The sequence below is a fragment of the Etheostoma spectabile genome, chromosome 24, assembly GCF_008692095.1.
Source record: "Etheostoma spectabile isolate EspeVRDwgs_2016 chromosome 24, UIUC_Espe_1.0, whole genome shotgun sequence".
Classification (NCBI taxonomy): Eukaryota; Metazoa; Chordata; class Actinopteri; order Perciformes; family Percidae; genus Etheostoma; species Etheostoma spectabile.
In genome coordinates this window covers 15,054,380-15,077,754 of record NC_045756.1, presented here as the reverse complement: position 1 = coordinate 15,077,754, position 23,375 = coordinate 15,054,380, and the positions used below count along the sequence as shown (strand labels likewise).

The 23,375-nt window shown below is 40.2% G+C and overlaps 1 protein-coding gene and 1 long non-coding RNA gene across 2 annotated transcripts in view; both read left to right on the top strand.

The window, feature by feature from the left end:
- Positions 1-23,375, top strand: part of chrm4a (cholinergic receptor, muscarinic 4a) — a 154,715-nt gene that overhangs the window by 116,736 nt on the left and 14,604 nt on the right. The window lies entirely within an intron of this gene.
- On the top strand, positions 6,730-18,604 carry LOC116673719 (uncharacterized). Its single transcript, XR_004327868.1, has 3 exons — positions 6,730-6,740; positions 14,304-14,307; positions 18,539-18,604. It is a non-coding gene; the product is annotated as an uncharacterized LOC116673719 (long non-coding RNA).

Genomic DNA, 23,375 nt, shown 5'->3' with positions numbered 1-23,375 from the left:
GGTCACGTTAAATGAACAAACTGAGATCGATCTGATAAATAAGACTTAAACCAGCTTAGAGCAGTCCCCTTAATGCCAATAAATGTCCATCTCTGTAATAAGATATAAGGTCAATGGTATCAAATGCAGCACTAAGATCTAGTAACAAGTACAGAGATAAGTTTTGTCTGATGCAATTAGGAGGTCATTAGTAATTTCACAAGTGCTGTCTCTATACTATGGAACTCTAAATCCTGACTGAAAATCCTCAAATAAGCGGTTGCTATGCAGAAGTCCCACAGCTGTTTGGCGACTGCTTTCTCAAGAATCTTAGAGAGAAATGGAAGGTTGGATATATGTCTATAGTTGGCTAAAACATCTGGATCAAGGTTGGGCTTTTTTAGAAGAGGTTTATTACAGTACTTTAAGTGCTGTGGTACATAGCCTGTTAATAAAGACAGATTGGTTATATTCAGTAGAGAAGTGTAACTAATGTAAACTTCTTAATAGCCTGTCGGATGGGATCCTAAGAGGCAGGTTGATGGTTAAAAGAAATAATTGAATTAATTGATGAAGATCCAAGTGAAGCAAAGCAGTTCTAAACAGTATCTGGTTTACAGCTGTTAATAAGGTTCTGAGTTTTAGAGATAAGTCAGTGCCAGGTAAAGGCAGGTCTTGGTGAATTTTGCTTGTAATGGTATAATTTATCATTGAAGAATAAAGTCGTTACTACTAAGAGCTCTGGGAATACTTGGCTCAGTAGAGCTGTGACCTTCCGTTAGCCTGGCTACAGTGCTGAAAAGAAACCTGGGGTTTGTTTAATATTTTCCTCTATCAATGACGGTAGTACGCTGCTCTGGCATTACGGAGGGCCTATATACGTTTTAAGACTATCTTGCCAGATTAACGAGAATTTCCATTGGTGGAACGCCAAATCTTCTCAAGTTTCCGTGATCTTTGCTTTATTTGCGCGTTTCAGTGTTATAACCATGGGAGCTAACCGTCTTTGTTTTATTATCTTCATTTTTAGAGGGGTACACAGTCGAGTGTCGTTTGCAGCGAGCCTGCTGCACTATCAACAAAATGATCGATTTGGAGGACTGAATTTAGCATAGAGTTCCTCCGTTACTTTGGGACTTGGTAATGAATTAAAGCCTAATGGAATCACATCCTTAAATTAGCGACAGCACTATCAGATGACATCTTGTAGAGAAGGTTTTGCCTAATGGCGTGTAGTTCAGCAGTGTAAACTCAAAAGTTATCAACAGTGGTCAGATAGAACGGGATTCTGGGGAACACTACTAAATGTTTCAATTTCAACACCATACACCAGAACAGAATCGAGGGTGGTTAAAACGTGTGGTGGTTCGGTACACTTTGAGAGAAGCCATTAGAATCTAATAGAAGATAAACGCAGTAATAAGGCTATCATTCTCATCGTCCACATGAATATTAAATCCCCTACAATAAGAACTTTGTCCGTTTTATTTTGCACTAAGTTTGACAAAACTCTGCAAATTCGGATAAGAATTCAGAGTATGGACAAGTGCTCGGTACACTATAACAAATAGAACTGGTTGCATTGATTTCCAACTTGGATTGAAAGACTAGATCAAGACTTTCAAATGATTTAATTCAGTTTAGGTTTAGAGCTGATTAGTAGACTAAATCAAAGATAGCTGCACTCCACCTCCTCGGCCTGGGCCTCGAGGAATGTGAGTATTTAACATGACTGGGGGGGTGGATATTTTAGACTAACATATTCTCCATCACCCAGCAGTGTTTCAGTAGACAGAAAGATCAATATTAGATCTGATATTAATTCATTTACTAGTACACCTTTAGACAGAGAGGGATCTGATGTTAAGAGTCCACATTTATTCCTATTTTTACACTTGTGGTTTTAATTGTATGAGGTTTCTGCACAGCTCCTCTGCTGTTTACCTTTGATTTAATAATTTCAATGGTCGGGGGCAGACACCGTCACTATGGGGTTTTTACTAGGTAACTCCTGGAATTAAGGAGCAGAGAAGTGTGTTAGACTGGGATCTGCCTCCTGGTCCCAAATATAGAAGTTTTTCCTCGCCACTGTTGCTTGCCTTGGAGGAACTACTAGAAACTGTTGGGTCCTTGTAAATTCTGGAGTGTGGTCAGACCTGCTCTATCTGTAAGTGTCTTGATATAACTCTTGTTATGAATTGATAAAAAATAAAATTGAATTGAATTGAAATATGGATTGTCAAGGATTAGGTCCACTAATAAAATTGTCAAGATTTCTAGAAATGAGACCAATCAGACCAGGTCTTCCCAGAAAAGACTGCCAGTGATCCACAAAGCCCACATCATTATCGGACACCACCTCGATAGCCAGCGGCGAAATGACGACATGACACACCGATTCAACATTGATCTTGTAACCTCGTTTGGCGTAACCGGAGTCCATTAACGCCACGTGAATAACATCTTGCTATATTTACGTTTATCCTTAGCCAGCAGTTTCAGATAAGACTCAATGTCAGCCTGTGTATCATTAGCGGCTAACGAGCTTAACGTTCGCCGTTATAGAGAAGAAAGGCTCAGGGACTGGAGGGTCTGGGCTCCTTACCATGCTAGCTTCAACATTGTTTACTGTCATACGTTACATTATTTTTAACACAATCAGATGTGGCCTTATGAAAGTGAAAGGCGCCATATTTGTCATTAAATACATATATACTGTTTACAATACAGCCTGTCAGTTTGTGCTTAAGTATGCCTTCACAAGAAAGACGACAAAGAAGAGAGAGAAAGCAGATAAAGATCTGCTACTTTGAGGATTAAAAGCAAGCCAGCTGGAATGAGGAGATATGTATGTCACGAACCATCCCACATTATTATTTGATGTGAAGTTGGCCTATTTATCAAAGCTCTTTCTTTAAGTTGGAGTAAGCTAATGACATTAAAACAAACGTTTCATTTAATAATACATACACTGTAAATTGTGTCTGTGCCGGGTATAGCATTGTGAATTATTTTATGTATACAAAAGTTCCAGTTGAGTAACTCATTTTACTAGTCATGTTGTAATTGTTCTTTAAATATGTACACATAATATGCTCGTGGTGCTAATCATACATTATTCATCTCAACCAGAATCAAAGAGTGCACCCCAGTCTATAGGTCAACGGCAGCACTAGTATTCAGGTTTTACCATGAAAGCACCTTATACTGTATACGTTTTAGTGTAGATTCTTATACATTCTAGTCAGAATGAGGCTGCCACAAGGTCCAGACCAAGAGGGAGGGAGTGGCAATCAGACTGCTGCATAAGGATGTGGGGAGTGTTCTTGTAAAAGGGCCATGTCAGAAAAGGTGAAAGATAGGTGCTGCGGCCAATAGTATTCTTAATTTAAAGGTACATTGCACTGTAAAACTTATTAGAAATATGTTTTTCCGGGCTGCCTTTTCCAGATTAGTGCAATGGCCCCTCCAATGTGCACGTCCCTGAGTCTGCCTACAGATGGGAGATTGACCATCCAATACTATATTCAGGAGCCTTACTGCCCAAAAACTGTTGATCGCGCTCGCTTCACACCCGCCCCTTTGTTTCCTCTCTGCCTCTGTCTGACTGAGGCAGTGTTCTTTGCGGTATTTGCGGAGTATGCATACAACAGCGTGGGGGTATCTGCATGTATCTCTAAGTATAGCCTTGTACCTTTATACATATAAAGATGACCCCAAAGAGATCGCTCTCAAACAGTCTTCTATGTATTTTTACAGTGAAATATGAGAGCAGGGATAGTAATGACGGTGAATTGCATTCATATCTCTGCAGCGGCGGTGCGCCTCCCTACCATTGTAAAGCCACGGCAGCTTTCAATTCAAGTTTTCAGTTCAATAACGTGGATGACATTCATAGACGAGGTAAAATAAGGAGGGATTGATGCTGCGGAAAATTAAGGACAAGCAAGTATAGATAGCATACCTGCATGTTTTATGTGCTTAACTACGGATCACTGACCGCGAATCTTATATACACCTTTGCCTAAATAGCAATCTTTCCTAGGCTACATCTAATTCTGTGGGTGTTGGAACTTATAGTATATAGAGTATACTTCTATATGATGCTTGCAAATGCGCCATATGAGCATCAATTGAGGCGCATTATTGGGAACATCAATGAAGCCATCAAATGAGATATCGCTTTCAGGTGTTTGGGCCTTATATTACCTCAATGTATATTGATGGATGCGCAAATATTACATTTTTAATATCTGCAGCGCAATCCAATACTAGGTACAACCTCAAAGATGTACAGTTAAAAAAAACTTTATGAAGATTGATGTCAGGAATGTTGTGTGGGATTGCATTAGATTGTACAAATGGTGTCTACATAACTGGTAACTCACTGTATATCAAATGCACATTGCAGAATTCTATGGTAGATCATGGAACGTTTTCTTTCTTTCTTTCTACAGTTCCTTTCGAACCCTGCAGCACAGTTTGGGACGGCCATAGCAGCATTCTATCTTCCTGTCTTATTATACAGTCCTGTACATCCACATTTCCCTTGCCTCCAGAGCAGGGTCCAAACACAAACCAGATAGAAGAAGGAGAAGAAGGGAATTAGTAAGAGCATCAAATGAATGACCTTACCACATAACTCAGAAAGAAAAAAGACAAGTTCAAAATTGAACCTTTTCTGAATTTGAAGTATAAGTAGAACCATACATCTACAGACCCTCACTACGTCCATCTACCTACCCTCAGGACTTATTTCAACCAAGGTCTGCTCTTTGAGAGCCATGCAGCATGCTGTGAGTGACAAGCGATGGCAGTCTCATTTCAAAAATCCATAGTTTTTAATCATGATCATCTTTTTCAACCTCACTAAGACCATCATCAGCTCTTGGATGACTAGTCACAGTTGCAGAGCCCCTCTGGTGATTTTATGTTGTACACAGTGGTTTTGTTCTAGGAAAATATACAGCGCGGAAACCATGTACCATCGTAGTGACACAGGCACATGCAACAAATTGACAGTTGATCATTGTGGAGACACAACATACTGGTACTCACAGTCTTGGATGAGTTGGGTAAGGCAAAATATGGTGAGCCAGACTCCTGATGTCTCCTCAATGCCTTTGTTGCTATGGATATTGAGGATATCTAAGTGAGGATATTCTGGATCATTCTACGTGGAGATTATGGTGACTGAGTGACACTGACATAGATCTGGTTTTAGCTCCCGTTTTCCATGTAATCTCTCTGTTAACAGCATTATCTTCGTTGAAATTAAAAGGAATTGTCTTAATGATGAATCTATATAGAAGACGATTGTAAAAGGTTTTATAGTCTCCACTACAAAAACTACGCTGAGCTTGAATTGGTTAGTTACAAATGATTCCAATAGGGCTGTAGCTATGAATTATTTTAGTAGTCAGATTCTAAAATTAACAACTAACCCAATCAGCTAACCAGCTCTGTGTTCCGGCAGTGTGTGTGAGCTCCATTTACTAAGTCCAAACGTGTGGGATGCAAACCAGGGGACCCTTGCGGAGTTGGGCTCTCATTTCAACTGGCAATCATATTAATTTACATTAATGACAAAGTTACCAGTGCCCGGACCGCTCTGTGGACTAGGTGGTAACGTTAACTGGATACTTTGATGCTGAGCCTAGATGCAGGGCTTTTGTGGTAAGCTAGTTCGGTTTTGCACACTTTTAACAGTTTTCGGCTTGAAATGAACCAAACTTTAGACACTTTCTGTTGTTTTTCTTATCTATGTCTTCCTCCCCCTGCCATGCGTTTTCCATGTTACCTGTGCACACAACACCGTAAGCAAGTTGTGTGACAGTAATATCATCCGTTGCGAAACACAGTGGACTGTAAATGGATTACTAGTGAAATGGATTATACAACGCTTCGACGCCGAGAAATTTGCATCGGTAATTTTTTGTAATCAAATTACTCAAGGAATCGTTTCAGGTTCAGAAATAAAACATTTTTGCTTAATGCTTAGAAAAAACACAACTGACAACTGGCAGCAGTCTAGTAAAACCACAGTTTTCTACTGTTGGCCACTGGAACATTTGTGTTAGTACTTTGCTCAAAGGCACCAAGGCGTTGCCACTAAGAAATAATTCCGTCTTTTACTCCAAAATTTAAACCAAGAACCTTCTGATTAAAGTTAATTTCTAATAGCAAATGTCCACTGCTTGCCCTGCAACCTAATTCTCAATTATTTAAAAATTTCTTTGACAAATTAAATATTGGGTATGAAATAACTGCATTTTTATGCATTCAAATAATTTTTATGCAGAAAAAAGTTGAAAATGTACACAATTTTTTTTAAAACCCCTCACTACCACACCTTTTACTTCTCTGCTGTCATCTAAATGCTGTCGATTCCAGTTAACAAACATTGGCTAAATGGTGTATACAGTGTGTTTTTTGTCAATGTGTAGAGTTGATTTGATTCAGATTCAATCATTATTTCCTGTAGATGGTGTAATAATACGTACATGAATTTCTTTCCACATTTGTGAATCTCCTGCAGTTTGAATCGATTGTTATCAAAATAATATATATCTGCTATTACTGTAGCTTAAACTTCCAAAAAGAAGATTTCGTGTCTAACCAAAAGAATAACAAGTGGGCCAATAAATCACAAATTGGCACCAGATGCATGTCAACAGGTTATTAACACTTATTTAATCAGTAACCCAGTTGTTGAAAATGAATTACATAATTCTTCCCAATTAATATGAATGTCTATTAGTGTATTTTTTTCAAATGAGCACATTTGATTATGCAGAGATGTTCTAATGTATAACACTTTTCCAGAACTCCCAGCTTGATGAAGAGTCACCTGTTAAAGCAGAACAATAACAATGAGACCAGTCCTCAACCAGTCCTCGCTCTACGCCCAAAGTCAGTCTGGACTCAACTACCACTGCGCTGGAGGCTGTGAAAAACGGCAGAGTGGAGGAACCAAAACCTGTTCACCAAAACCGCTAGCACAACCCAGTCAGGACCACACAGGTACTGACTCGTACACACTTAACGTCTCAGCTTTTGTAGACTTGCAGACGTCGATAGCTTCAATGTCAACTGAAGGGGCAATTTACTGTGTGGTTGCTGTATCTAATCGAAGCTTCATATCTATCTATCTACTATCTATCTATCTATCTATCTATCTATCTATCTATCTATCTATCTAGGAAAAGGAGAGCTCCAACGAGTCGTCACAGCTTTTATTCCACACACAGAACCAAAGGACAACACCAACAATGAGGTGATATCTGAGGTTGGTGTTCAAAAGCTTTTTTTTCTCTATTTCAGGCATATTTTCAACACTTAACTTAAGTTAACTTAACACTTAAGTATATGTCTTGGATTTTAAACTAAGGTGACCAGACATCCCCGGTTTCCGGGACAGTCCCCGATTTTGGCTACCTGTCCCGGCTGGATCTGTCCCGGAAATGTCCCCGGATCTTGAAATATTAGGACTTTTTATCTGAAATTAGTAGACTTTTTATCTGAAGTATAAGGATGGATTTCTTATCTGGAAATATTAGGACTTTCATCGTTGAGGTGTAGTGGAGTGGAGTAGGAGTAGCAGCAGGGGTGGGTCTAGGATCATACCTGGGGGGGGGGGGGGGGGGGGGGGCCCCCTAATAAGACAGCTCTAGGTCTAGTGTCCCCGTTTTAAGTTTTACAAAAATAAAAACATTACTTGTTGGAGGTAAATACGCTCTGGACTGAAAATGTCCCGATTTTGTCTGAGAAATTTGTCACCCTTAATTTAAACAATTTATTAATATAGCATCAAATCATATCTTAATGTCCTTGTGAATGTGTTGTTTTGAGCAGTGCGTAGTACCGAGTCGGTCTTTATTTTCTACAGAACGTCCAAAAAAAACCATTGTTAAGCGCGCGTTGTTCAAAAACATCTTCTAGAATGGGCTTGACATTGATCGCCTGTTATGCGTGGCTGGGTCTATGCCTCTGCCCATCATGCACACACACGAGGCATTAATAATTGTAATTTTAGCAACAGAACAATGTTGGCGATACTTAGTACTATGGATTCTCAGGACAAGTAATACCTTTTAGCCATTTATTTTAGTGACACATGCGAATTTGTTACATTCTACACCACTGGCCCAGAAGTTATTGCTAGACTCAACATCTAAAATGGTGAAGTTGCACTTCAGCTTCATGTGACTGAAATGCTTTCACTTAAAGTAAATAATATGGCCTAATTTGAGCCTACAGTGTTGTCTTCTGCACTTGCTTTTTGATCATTACAATAAGATGCAACATCTTAAAATTGAAGATATATCATCTCTCGATCACATAACTTATGAACAGGTAAGTAAGTGGTGCCGACAGATTCGTTTTTGGTAACACTTTACAATAAGGTACACAAAAGAGGGTAGTTTCTGTTTTTGAAAGAGTAACAAATGATTAGTTACCCTTTTTCAAAGGATAATGAATGATCAGTTAGCGGTCCCCGGGAACAGGGACACAATCCACGGTCTCCAGGGTGAGAGAATAGGCTTTTCAATACTACTCGCTACCGTAATTGTTCTGACTACAAAATAGGCTTCCCATGAAATACATTACTTCAAAATTCGTAATCAGCACGCGAAACCAATAACGACATTAACGTGACTTTGACACAAATCATAGATGAAATACATGACTATTTCACGAACGCCATGATACTGAACTGGGAGTACACATACAGTACTTGGTGACTTGGAGATGATAACGTTCTCACCCCCAACAAACTGCTCTGGAGTTCGATTAAAGCGTACCAAGACCACACCATTGAGGAGGTCTTGGTAACTTGTTTGGTCCGCTTTGGTGTGCATCCAAAGGGAAAGAACACTAGTGCAACACACCAAACTAAACAAGGCAGATGTGAAGGCGTCCTTAGTGCATTAAACTCCAACCGTGTTTCAGAAAATGGATTAGCACACTGATAAGAATCAGGTTATTTAGTACTCTTTACTCTAATTCTGGATTAGCATTCTTGCACTTTGGCACATAATGACTCAACACTTCCATCCATCCTTTACAGGTTCATACTAGACAGTGTCTCACAAATCTGTCTGGTTTTGTACAGGCTGCAACAAATCCCACCCAAGGGCCACTTCAACAGCCAATCCCGCAGTATCAAGATACACCTCCTCAGGTGGTCAAGATAAAGATTGTAACGAAGCAGGCCGGGGACGAATGCATCACCGCTATAGAGATTGTCCCCCCTGTGAGGAGGTCCGAGAGGCATTCAATCCAATCAGCCGTTCCAGACTGTGGCAAGAAAGTTTGCAAGCATTGCTAGAAGCCAAGTGAAAAGGAAAAGACAGATGTCTGCCAGAGAAGAAAAAGTAGCTGTCATTTAAAACCGCATTAATATTATCTATTTATATACAATCTAACAGACATGAGACATAATGAGTAAACAATACACATTTGGTTGACATGTAGGGGTACTTTACATCACAGCTCTTTGTTCAATGGTAGTAGTGGGAAACACAAAGGCATATATGAGGAGTGTGTTTACCCTTAGATTGTTGTAATGATGAAATATATATAGTTTGCCTTGCAATGGGTTTAATTATTCAGCTTCAACCCTTTTCAGTGTCCTAATTGTGTGAAAAGCACAGTCTGAAGAGTAGGTGATATAAGAAAACTGTATCATGATGAGGTTACATCCTCGCTGATCATCCTTATACAAAAAGAGCAGATAATTATCATAAACAAGGAAAGCTAATGTATATGTTTGCATGGCAATACAGTATGTTGATAGTTTACAGGTGGGACTACCCAGTTTACCTGCGTATCAGTGGTACGGAGCGCTGTTGACGGTTGTTGTTGAGCTGCAGTCCACTTCACTTCATTAGTGTTTAAAATGACAGATGGCGTTGAAATGTTCCTCTGAGCTTTTGAAATGACAAGCGTGCTCTAACAACTTTTTTTTTCCTGATTGGTCGCATCAGTCTTCAAAATCACCCACAGAACATACTTGAATTTGAAAATACCAGGGTTTTGCTGAGCAAAAGTCAAAGAAGTGGCTCTTATCTAGGTAGAAGATTTCGGTAGAGAACATTGTGGTCCCACGCACTGGATTACTGCTAAACTTTTAAAAATTGCCTATATAGCGGAAGACTGCTAGCGTTTAGGAGAAACAACCATGCGGCCCTCTTGCTGAGGTCAATGTCTATCAAACTACCGCACATCCCCCCGTGACCTGTGAGGTCACGAAACGGTCAAGCCAATCACGGCCACCCAGAGTCTGGATCAGTTCAGGACAACATGTTAATGTCACTGACAACTCATGGATTCACCGAGTCTGTGTCGATTCAATTTGTGAAACACCAGAAGAATGGAACCCCAAAACTAAGATAAATCATTCCACAACAGGAACCCATGGATTACTAAACCATCCCGGATGCATAAATATGCAGCCTACAATTTAATTATGTTGTCTGAAAACAGACAATTAAAAGGAGCACCTACAATGTGGAAAGAGCAGTAAAATAGGGCAAAAGGGACTAGGGAAGAAAAGTGGAACTTAAATACCAGAAAGGCAACTCCAAAAGCTGTGACAAGATATAAAAAATATGACATGTTACAAGCCCACCCCTTGGAGTTGTCTATAGCAAGTGCACTAAACATATCTTATCAGATCAGGAATCCTTTATTGTATAAATAATACTAAAATCATTTTATTTACAGCGCCTTTCTAACATCAGCAGGACGCTTACAGAGAATAAGAGACAGACAGGAACAAAAAGTGTAAGTAGTAATACAAAAAACCAAAACAAACAACAACAAACAAAACAAACAGTGTATTTACAGATAAGCGAGCTGAACAGCATGGGTTTTTAGTTAGTTTTGAACAGAGGGGAGAGTTGATGTTGCGGAGGTTGGGTGGGAGTGAGTTCCAGAGCTGGTGGCAGAGCGGCTGAAGGCTCTGCTCCCACGGTGAGGAGTCGAGCAGGGGGACAGTGAGGTGGAGGGAGAGGAAGATCTGAGGGGGGGAGGAGACTGCAATGTGTAGGAGTTCTGATAGATATGGAGGGGCGGCAAGTTTGGATGGCTTTGAAAGTATGAGAGGATTTAAATTGTATTCTGAATTGAACCAGGGAGCCAATGGAGCTGCTGAAGAACGGGGTTATATGATGACAAGAGGGGTCTGGTGAGGACCCCGAGCTGCTGAGTATGAAAAGTTGAAGTTCTGGGGGATTTTTGAGGAGGCCAAAGAGAGAGTACAGTAGTCAAGGCGAGGTGCCGAGGCGTGGATAAGGTGAGGGCAAGTGTGAGGGGGTAAGGGACGGACGGGAGGCGGTTTATGTTGCGTAGGTGGAGTATGAGACCCGCAGATATTATTTCTGTGTGACTGAAAGGAGAGGAGGAATCGAGGATGACGCCAGACTCTTGTACCTGAGGGGAAGGAGACAGAGTAGTTGTCGATGGTAAGTAGCAAACTATTTGATTTTGATCACCAAAAGGAAATTCTTTGTTACAGTTGCAAGAACATGTATATCAAGTCAGAGAGAAATTATAAAGTAGAGAATATAAGACGGGATGTATCGGTATTTACATGTTAAAGGAATTTTATGATACGTTATTTACACAATTACGGAATTGTAATGGTGAAGAGTAAGGAGAATAAATAGCAGCAGAGTATTGCACATATAGCAGGTTAGAGGACACATTGGAACGCAAAAAAAAAGCCTTAAAAGAACGATGAGGGCGATGACTCCAGTTGGTTATTGATTGGTGGGTCAATATGCTCTTCTGCATCCAACTCTCAATGCAGTGTAATCGCTTATGGTTATTTTATAAGGTCGCTGTCATGAAAGCATTTTTTTCCAAGCTGAACATGCCAGCTCTTCTGAACACAGGCAGTAAGCGCTTGGGTCGATTAGCACTTTTTAAGCTGCGACTCCTTTGTTGAGTCCTGGTTGTCTATGATACGGAATACAGGGTAAATACAAATGTCGGTGCTATCCATGAATCGCACCATAGTGGGTGGCACAGGTACTTGCTTCGGTCAGGGAAAGCTGAAACCATAGGTAGAGAGGACATGATTATAGGGTCGCAGCCTACTAATTTCTCCTCGTTGGTGTTGTTGTTCAGCACTTGAACATCTGGATTGACGGCATGAGAAAGCTCCGATTTTTTACCCCAATTGAACATTCACTCTTCAACAATGCTACCAAGTATAGTGCAACTCTGGTACGAAAACGTGCAGGTTTGTTCCCCATGGACCAATCGATTCGTTTCTGTTTATCCCCTCTAATACTGAGCATTTCAACTCATGAACATCATAGAGTGAATCCCGGCGGGGAAACACCACAGGTCTGGTACGGAACCACCACCACCACAAGGCTATGCAAAGAGTGGTGTGATCAACTAAACCAACAAACACACCCTGCTGAAAGAATATTTACACAAGGTGTAAGAAGAAGCCTAGATTCATCTAGGTTCAAACCCACTTGTAAAGGGGAAAGAAGGTCCCATGTACCCCGTGCTACAAAAAACAGAAACATGTTAGTCGTAGATGAAATCATCACAAACTTGTTTAAGTAGAAAAGTGTAGAAAGAGTCATCAGTGTTCTTATTTTTTTGCTCAGTTACACTCTTCCTCTTGCTATTCTTCCCATTCTCTATGGTGATACCAGAGATATCTTTGCCATCTCGCTGCTTCATCATCACATGACACCGTATAACGCATGGGTTGATCTCAACCTTCGTGCCAGTCTTGTGTCCCGGACCTTGTGGGCTATTGGCTACGGTGTGTTATGTCAACTCTACATACCCGCTTGTTAGCACTGTGCAAGCCACATTCAAACAGACGTTCAAGAACCTGCTGCTGTGCCATATAAAAATATGGTACAAGATGAGATGGTGGGGAGATTAGGGTGTGATGGATGGGGGAAGGTGTAAACAAAACAAGAGCAAAGTGAAGAAGACAAGAGAGAAGGAAATATTGTTTAAAAGTGGACGTAGTAAGAGCACTAAAGGAAGATGGGAATGTTGAAAGGTGATGGAAGGAGGGGCTCAAGGAAAATGGTATGACAACTTAGTTGAAGAGTTGCTTCTAAAGAGGATGAGCAACTGTGGGTTTATTCAGCAAATGAATGCCAGTCATCCGCATTAGGATATAGACATTTAGATTGGATATTGTGAGTGTAACCAGTGATTCTTTACCCGCCCAGTTTAACGCTACACCTACCGGATTCAGGATAGTTCACCCAGAACAATCATGTGTCACTGCCTATTTAATTATAGCAACAACAAGCATTTTCCCTACATTCTGTCACAATCACAGGAAGGCAGCACAGTCAAAATACAGCTATGGTAACAAATATAAAATAGTGACGACTACTTTTCTTAAAATTGTGGTAATGATTAGCCTTGCCAGCTGCCACCGCACAGCATCCGAAAGTGTGCAAACGTCAATTGGAACTAAACATAACAGCATGCACATATCATAATGTATTCATGCTGTATGCATGTTAGAACTTTCTCTGTGGATCAGAGGAATGCTAGGTAATTGCAAGGTAGCTCACAAATCGATTGCAAGGAATTCAAAAGTAGGCAGAAAAACAAAAATTCCTTCTGTGTGCGTTGGTGGTTATTTTCATGTAAGGTTAGGCAGCTTCTTGATAGTAAAATGTTTCGTGGTGTGAATCGCTTATAATTTGATCTGATTTCATGATCGTATATACATATTTAAAACTCTGATACAAATTAGGCCATGTTTCTGATACCATAGCATCATAGATGCCAAAGACGGGGGAAAAATGAGATTAAAAATGATAAATAAGACTAATATATAGGAGAGGAAGGATGACTGGGAGACTTTGGACTGCAACGAGGACAGAGCCAAGTGGAGGGGGGCTATTTGTGGGAGAGTGATAGAGGACGCGGTAGCAGCAGTGGATGGAAAATACGTAGAATATCCACACTGTGGCAGCATGTTGGGAAGGTCTGTTAACTTGAGCAACCAAAAGCAGGCTAATTAGCTTCTAAAGAAACTTAATTCTATACAACTGACAACACTCATTAGTGTAGTGCTTATTAGAGAATATGTATGGATTCTTTTTCCAATTAACCCAGGTTGTGTTTGATTCATTCCAGTTTCAATGCACCCCCTTATCCAATAACTCAGATCTGCTCTCAATAAATTGATTTGCTGCTTAAGTTGATGTCTAGAACCGTAGAAAGTTACAATAATTGAAGAGCTTACTATGTGTCTCCAATAGTCCTTCATATGTGTCCTCAGTTTGTTACCAATAGTTTGTCTTTACAAGTGGATTTAGCATAGTCAACACGAGCAGTCCTTAGAAGTTGCAATGTTTTGAACCGCTGAGAAAAGTGGAACTAAATTGTTCCTAAAAAAGTCTTTCTGTAACTATAATGAAGATTATCATCTGAGATGTAGGTACTTCAAGATGTTTAATGCCTTACAAATGCACTGTAAGTAACTCCAGGGCTGAGTACTCGAGTCCGGTCTGGACTCAAGTACAACTCAAGACACATTTTCTATGGTCGGTGACTTGCTCGTACTAGACAATATTTGGAATCGGACTGTCTTGGTACCTCGGCCACCGTGGTCTTGCCAAATCTGGCTTTTAGGTTCCCGACCAAGTCCAGTGACCAAGAAACCCAAAAATGATTGTCTTGATAGTATCATGTCAATAAGACCTTTTTTGCCTGTCCTGATCGGTCTACTCGGACTAAACCATTTTGGACCTACGGTCTTGTCTTGGACTCAAACCTCTTGACTTGGGTCTTGACTTGGACCCTGACAAAGGTGGTCTTGACTACAGCCCTGCTTACATGTAAGCCTCCATTTTCACACTGGTCAGGAGTCCATAGTGGGCAGGTGAGTGTGGATAAGGTGAATGTGGGAGCTTAAAGATAATATATGGTTTATCTAATGTAAAATATTGAGGTAAATTTTAAGATAATGATCAGGAAGTTGATTTGTCGTACGATTCTATTTTGTATTGAGTCACGAGAACATACATTTTACACTGTTGCCCTTAGGCCTCGAACACTATTCATTGAGGCTCAGCCAATTAGGCGGACCTGCATAGATTTTATAATTTCTTTGTCCAAGGGAATGTTTCCCCACATGGTAGCATTAAATCAAAAGGCAGCGTTTACCTAAGTTAGGGCTTTTCCTCCCATGTACACTATGTCTTTATTGTCAAAAATTCATGGAGAGAAGTTGCATTCTAAGTATAGTAGTATTAAAAATTGAGGCCAGGAAGAAATTAAGGCAAGCACATGAGGCATCTAAAATCCACTGAACACTATGGACGTTCATATTCACTTTTGTGACCGTTAGACTTTGCCGATTTGATTACCAAGTTTCATGATAGTCTGCCCAGGTCTACCAACTAACTGCACAATAGAGATAAACACAGAAAGCACACAGTAACCAAGCAACCTGTTATTGGGACTTAAAAATTGGAACAGTAGATTTTCTGTAATTCTGATGACGACCCAACCTAAAACATAACCTAATAGCTTGGTGAGGACTATGTTACCACAGTTACTTCAAACAATTCATGCCTGAAAAATACGTAATAGCAGCGGTGGTTATGGGCAAGTGACTAAAGCTCGGTTTGGAAATAACAATCTCTGCTGCACTGTAATGTGTTAACAAAATAAGAAATATGTCACAATGACCCTTTTCCATTAAGAGCAAAGGATGCCATCGCTTGTGACACTAACCAATATAGTGATGTCCAACGACGCTCCTGAAGCTTTGCAAACAGCTGTCTGTATTTTTTCACAGGCAACTGATGGTCCCATTCATTGACCTGGTGTTGTCTTCCCTCCAATTTGAAAATTAACACTTTTTTTTAACGCTTTTTATCAAAGTTTTTTTTAACTTTGTCTTAGATTTGTCCCTTTTTTCAAACACTTTTTTTGATGTTGTCAACTACGAACACTATTGTTTTTTTTTTACCCTTTATGTAACCAGGAAGTCACTTGATGACTGAAATCTCTTTTTTGAGGGAGGACAGGCCACAGACGACACAACAGATTAAATACAAACACCAAAATAATACGCAATGAAACAAAATCATACATAAAGGAAAGGAAAGGTCACATGGGCAGTTACATTTTGGGTTCCATGGCCTTGAAACATGCCTTAAGCTTTAAGGGAATAGATCATTTAGATGGAGTTATTCCAAGACCATGGAGGCACGTAAGAAGGGCTTCTTCCCCAGCGCAGTAAAACCCTTGGAACCTGGGTAAAGGAGCGCCACCTGGTGGAAACCGAGCTGCGATGCCGGAGTCAGCTTGAGGAGATGTGAATATGCCAGCGTTTACCCCCAACATGGCTTGTATAGAAAATATAAAATGAAGTTGTTACGTAGAATTAGGGACGGTCCCTACCAGTTCATACAGCGGAAACAAGGAGGAGTACGGGAATAAGAGTTAGTTAAGAAGCGCAGAGACTATGGGACACAGAACTCTAACAGGTGGAGAGTACTAGAAGCACTATGCAGGTGACCAATCCACCATAGTCAAAACAATTTAAAAAAGTAGCTGCGCAGTTTTTTTATGGCTGACATGTTTAAAACAAGTTGTATTTCTAAAATAAAACCCAGCCGTAGTCAGCTTTTTACAAGCTTTTCAACCATTGAATTTGAAAGAAGTTTGTTGTCAGCAAAAACCTAAATATTCTATGATGAAACCATTCTTCAATTAAGTTCCACTTAATGTGTTAATAGTTATATTTATCTGGGATTGGGACAGAGCCCTGGAAACGTCATAAAATTGGTTTTATTAGTATTTAGCATTAACTTAAGGCCATGTAGAGAAACTTGAAGCTGTTGAAAGCTTATTACTTTGTTTTACAGTTAGCGGAGTTATGGTTCAATTAAACCTCCATTGATAGAAATGATACCCACTGTTTGAGTTATGAAAAGCAGAAATTAGGAATTATTTGGACTAAATTAAGGAATGTGTGTTGATGGATAATCACAGACAGGAATATGTCAACTTTTACTCAAAAATATTTCAAAACTACTTAATGCTATAAAATTGAATTAAGACGCCCCAAAAAATGAAAGTAGAGATTTGTACCTGCCAAAGAGGTGCTGGAAATCAATCATGGTATTTTGTGGTAATTAAAAAGAACAATTGAATAGAAAAACGGGTCAATAGGCCCGTGGGAAAATGAGGGTTAAAGAAAAGGCTCAAGGAATGGATTTCAGTGTGCTTTTAACATTTGTTGACAGAGAATGGCATCAGGGGGCTCAGAATTGAAGAAAATGGTTAATGAAGCGTCATTTGACCAATCAATAAGTACTATGGTTTGATATTAACCCAAACACCGGAATAGGCAATTTTACACAATTGGTCAGAGAGCCCGTACTGAGAGTGTGGATTAATACAAGTCTTGGTGGCAGGGAATGCATCTTAAAGCCATTTTTTTTGTTCCATGTAGGATTAAAACTTTGATTGTTTTAGTTTTCTATCAGACTGCAAGGGAACCCCCCCATGTATCATTCATCGGTCAGTCAACCAACGCACATTTGCGTCCCAATTCTTCCCACTGTTAGCTTAAAGTGATCTATGTTTGCTAAATGTGATATACTGTTTGTTAAATGGGGATTCCTTTATGGCGCAGTCCGCTCAGCACTAAATTGCGTTAGCTGAAGATACTCTTGCATTGCCTTCCTCCACCGTGCGTCAGAAACGAGGGGGTCGGCTAGTCACACACAGCACTCCGGGATGGAAGAGATGTATTGTGGGCATTTCTTTAAACCAATCACTATTGTCTTGGGCGGCGCATGCCCCAGAAGGAGATAGATGCCTCTACAAAATAGCTCGGGAAGGAATTGTGTGGTGGACCGGCAATCGCTCGTAAAGTTGTTGTAGTTGGCAACAGAAAACGCAGATATGAATAGCTGTACGATTTTACTCGCAGAAGGTTACGGACATCCGGCAAATGAGGGCGGTCGGTAGCTTTACGCGCCACGTGAAACAATCCGGGAATGAAAAAGTTGTTTGTGTAGACTAAGCTTAAGATAACGTAGCAGTAGGCACTAAGTCTGTCCGATTAAGAATGACATAGTCGTCGAATTAGACGTCTTTGCCTATCGTTGATAATTGTCTAATCTAAAATTATGTTTAAAATGTAGGTAGAAGGTTTGGAGTAAATGAGTTAAAATAGTAACCTAGTCAATGTTTTTTTAAATATAATAAATCCATAGCTGCTAGCTGCTAGCAGTGGCTAGCTGCCTAATGTAAAGGCTTTTCTTCCGTGAGTGTATTTTACCGGTGTTTATGAAGCGAGTAATAGCCACAAATGGGTTGTGTTATGTACGTATGAATAGGAGGTTTTGATAAGAAATCCAGGTAGAGGTAAGTTGATTTGATGAGAATGCTGTAAGCAGCAATAACAGAGGTAAAGCGTCGGCAGTTACAGGTATGCTTTGAATGGAAGAACGAGGTGGTAAATACAATACAAAAAATGCAGAAACTAAACGAGGACCAAGCTTGAGCTCTGAGTGTGGATAGATTATAGGTCTCGTACCCATCATTGTTGTTGGGAAGTTAAAGTTAGTGCATTAGTTTCTGCCGCCCAGAGGGAATTCTATTGTAGGTGTTGTCCACAATGATAAAAAGCTGCGTGACCGTGCACCGATCATTGAGGCCATGTTGGGGTCTCTCTTTTAGGTCTGTGTAGTCCTTGGAATGGGTATAGTCATCTGGTATGCATAAGAGATGAACTTGGGACCAACTGTTTTAAGGGTAGAGTACACTATCAAAAGTTTGGAGTCATACAAGTTTCACTCCCATTATAGGACAGAACTACCAGCTGATCTAGTGGGGCGGCGATCTTTACGCAAATATCTACATGCTCATTATCAGCAACCATTCATCCAATTTCCAAAGGCACCAATATGTTCACTAATCTGATATCATTTAAAAAACTAACTAGACAAACATTGGGGAACCCTTTTGCCAATTAGGTTAAGCACATAATGTAATCTGGAACCTGCTGGCCTGGTTTTAAAAAAACAAATGCAACTGATCTAAGATTATAAGACTTGTTTTTTGAAAATGTACTGCTGTCACCAAATCCATCTGAACGACAATGTTTTAGGATTAATTAAGGATAGCCTTTTACTGTAGATTTCTTCCACACACCACCGTTTACAATGATTTATGAAGACAGAGTAAATTACAAAAATGCATGTTTTGAAATGCAGTGCAGTGTGTAAGGGAAGGGACAATGAAACAAAGAAAAGAGGTAAGAGGTATTGGAGAAAGAGAAAATGGAGTACACGTAGAGGGAGGAGATGCTAGGAAGGAGGGAGAAAAACATGTGTGGGAGGAAATTACAGAGGGGAGAGGAGAAAGAATGGGAAACAGGGAATTAATGAAATAGAATTATGAGCCTGCTGACGAAAATAGGGCCACAATGGGAGGGAGAATAGAGGCATGTACAAGCGTTCTTCATGAAGGCTTCCATCCCTAAGCTTATGTGGAGATATAATTTCAGAGGACATTTCGTCAGACATGCTCAAAAACACACAATGCATGACAACAATAAGGATATGACGATTACAACGGTCTCATTAATATAACAAAGCTGCTTGTTGGTCCCTTCTATGTGGAGAGTTGGAAGTTGTTGTCATGTTAGAAGGGTTTCTCAGGTTCAACACTAGTCCCAAAGCCCTGCAGGGTTAGGTTAATGGTCGATTTTAAAAAAAGCTGCTGTAGGTATGAATAGAAAACCTAGATGGATGGAATATACTGTGGCTTAAGTCTGTCCGATATTGTCAGACATGAAGGTATCCCTTGTGAGGGAAGTGACAGCTGCTAGTTATTCAACATTTGTATAAGAAATATAAGGGAATGCCGGGTCACGAACTTTGTGCGGGTTTAAGTCAGAAATCATTCGTGCTCTTACAAGGATTGTACAGGCCCATCGAATACAGCAATCACATCTGAGAAAAGGAAATGTATACCAGTCAGCTGAAGTGCTAAAATAGCCTCCATGGATCCATGCAAGAATTTGGGCCGGGTTTATGTCTGCTTAAATTGTTGGACTGTGGTCAGCTTAGCTTACATGATCAGCAGTCCTTGGCAAGACTATAGTCTAGCACCTCTGCCCAATTGAAGAAAAAAATGGATACAAGTAAATTATGAAACCCTGTTCTTCCACCTTGAACTAAGGACGGAGGTGCTAACTAAAACATAGGACAGGCTTGAACCTCACACAGTGCATGAGTCTATGAGTGGCTACTAATATTACTCTTATACCTCTACTAGAAGAGTAGACTTTGTAATAGACTAGGCCAGAGGTGGGTTAGCAGTAGCCCCAAACTGTATTAAGTAAAAGTTATGATTTAGTATGTTAAAAGAACTAGTTGAGTTAGAGTACAAAATTAATTAGACATATTGTTGGTTGGGACTGATCAAGTTTCCTCTCTGATTAGATAAACCCATCACATTTAGAACAGACCACTTTTCTGTCTGTATCCGCTGGGTAACTCACACATTTACATCAATATTTCTCTATTAACGTGCCACCAATAAAGACAAACATGGTGTTTAATATGAATAAACATAAGTTGATTTGGCAATTAAATGAAATCAGCCAAAGTCTGTGCATATAAAAAAAAAAATCTATATATAAAGTGTCAAAAAGGAATATAAAGCGTGTCACATGGTACACGGTCTTAGACTTTGTAATTCAAATTCTCCATCAAAAGGACCTCACCCCCAACAGCCAGACATTAAGACGATAGAATCTTCTGAAAAGGTCTCATTGTCCATGCAGCATTTACGCTAATTAGGAGATAATGATGTTGATGTGTCATATGTATTTGCCTATTAATAAATTTGTGTTAACGCTTTCCTTTGATCTGGGACGACAGGCCGTGGTGAAACACATCAGTCGTGTCCACAGAAATAAAAAGCAGTGTTGCAACTTTTACTTGTGGTGCCGCCTTCAGCCGGATTCACCAATGAGCATGACTAGTTAAAATGCACGCGTGAGCTTAATTACATTAGGACAGAAAGCAGTAGCAGAAGTAGTCATATTGACTAGGTAAAAGTGCAAAACACATTGGTTAGATAACAAAGTTAAGAAAAGACAAACCTAAAAGACCCAGACCAACAAGGGCATTGACGGCGAGTCGCATAAGGGGAACACAGCAGAAGGCCGGACTGTAGCCAAATATACCAGGGAGATTTCAAGGATTCAGCAATTCGGAGCCAAAAAGTCACGGTCTTCCGGCACGCCATTCGCGCGAGCATGAGAGCCCATGTAGATGACATCCCCAAAAAGGAAAGGGTCAATGTACACATAGAAGGTCATGAGGTTGGCTTCCACCGGGTTGCAATCATTTCTAGCTGCTGTTAAAAGTGTTGTCAAAACACAGCCCAGTTTTGAGTTTTACAGTAGAAATCTGGGGATAAGTGGCTGTATCTAGTCTGTAGCAAATTCCTTGTAATAATGCATTGTCAAACATTTCTCTTTTTAAATAGGGTAGGGTGCGGCTAACTTGTGGGTGCATTCAAACCAACACAGTTACACTAAAAAAGCTAACAAGCACCCATTATTAAAAAGTAAAATGGGGAAAATCAATGATACTGCATTTCACATAGTTAAATGGTAACAATAGTGCATCCAAAGCTAAAGTCCAGTCATTGCACGAAGAAAAAAACAGACAAGAGAGAAAAGGGGAAGCTGAGAAAACGGAGGAAAAATAGGGCGTGATCAAGGACTGGAACAGGGAAAACAAAAAGCAAAAAAATAAGCAAGCAAGTGGAAAGGAGACTCTAAAAATGCAGTGGCTCATTACTGGGAGCCAGGCTTATGAAAACAGGACAGGTAGGCATTCATAAAAGTCAGTTTCTGTAAAATAGCAGATAATAAGCAATATAAAAATAGGACACATCAAGAGATTCGAGACAAAAACAAGAGCCATGTTGAGGCAGTATAATCATGCTCTTCTTCCACGTTTTTTTCCGTGATAGAGTCGAGGGTTGGCGCGTTGTGCCGTGGCAACAAGGGATAGGAGGGCACACCCCGCCCCCCTCTCCCCCATTTCATTAACTCTTGATCTGAACATCGGCAATTTCAGGAAACCACTTATGCGGGAGGCAGAGCTATTGGATAGCTTAGCGCCTTCTTAGACTCTCTTCAACCCGACATCAGATATTGCCATCTTCTGTTTCTGTTATCCATGTCTACGAGTGCACCTCGTGGGCAATGCTGGCAAGGTACTTGCTTTTCCACGGCGTTTTTAGATTGTCACATCAAATCTGATAGAGCCAGGCTACAGTTAGAGATGCTAGCGGGCAGGATAGAAGTTGCTTCTTGTCGGACAACACACCTGTGAATTTGAGACTCAATAGTGGTTGCATCGGTAATGACATCTGTATGGCGGCGTTGGGTTTTGTTTCTTGTTTGCCATTGTGATTTAAATGACTCCTATCGAGCATTAATGGATAGAAGATTGGGAGTGGAAACATATAAACAAAAGCTATTGGCAGGTTGGGACAGGAGCTATACCTTGAGCCGCATCTATTGGAGCCAATCCTAGGCCAGATTTCATTGCATGGAGAGGTCCGTGAGTGGGATTCCTTTGAGTGGGCGTCTTAAACTACGGGCTTATGAGTAGATCTCTGCAGGGGTAATCGAGCCAGCAGTACTATCTGTACAATCAGAGGTTTCTGTGGCATTACTAAAAAACTTTTGAAAGTTTCAGTTTCACCAAAAAAAAGTGCCAGCACCAGGTATTTTTGCAAAGTCTATCATGACTGTAGTATCAACCAAGAGATGTGATTCCGGTTAAAGAATTGCCAACAACACCAGAGCACGTTTTATCCAATCCAGAATGCGGTGTGGTAAACCGCCTATGGTAGGTGCTTGTAATTCCGAATCAACCATAGCAGTGTGATTCCAAGTCCAAAGGACAGGTTGTTATGGAGGATCTTTAAAGTAAATTCCTGCATTCTGAAAAAACAACGTCCTTTGCTGGTCTTTCCACATCGTTCATTATATCAGCCGTTTTTGTACAGCTACGGTATTCTATCAAAAATGTTTTGTAATAAACACTGATAAATTTCAAATGACTGTAAGTTAGAATATAATTGCATGACTGTCACAAATGGGAAAAGTGGAAGATCCAGAGAGAAGTTATGAAGTTGTGAAAACATGTCCTTTATGACAGTTGTCCTCCAGGAGAGACGTGGAGAATCTGCAGGGAACATGCAAAGCTCTGGAAGTCCTTTGTCTGATGCAATTAGGAGGTCATTAGTAATTTTCACAAGTGCTGTCTCTATACTATGATGAACTCTAAATCCTGACTGAAAATCCTCAAATAAGCGGTTGCTATGCAGAA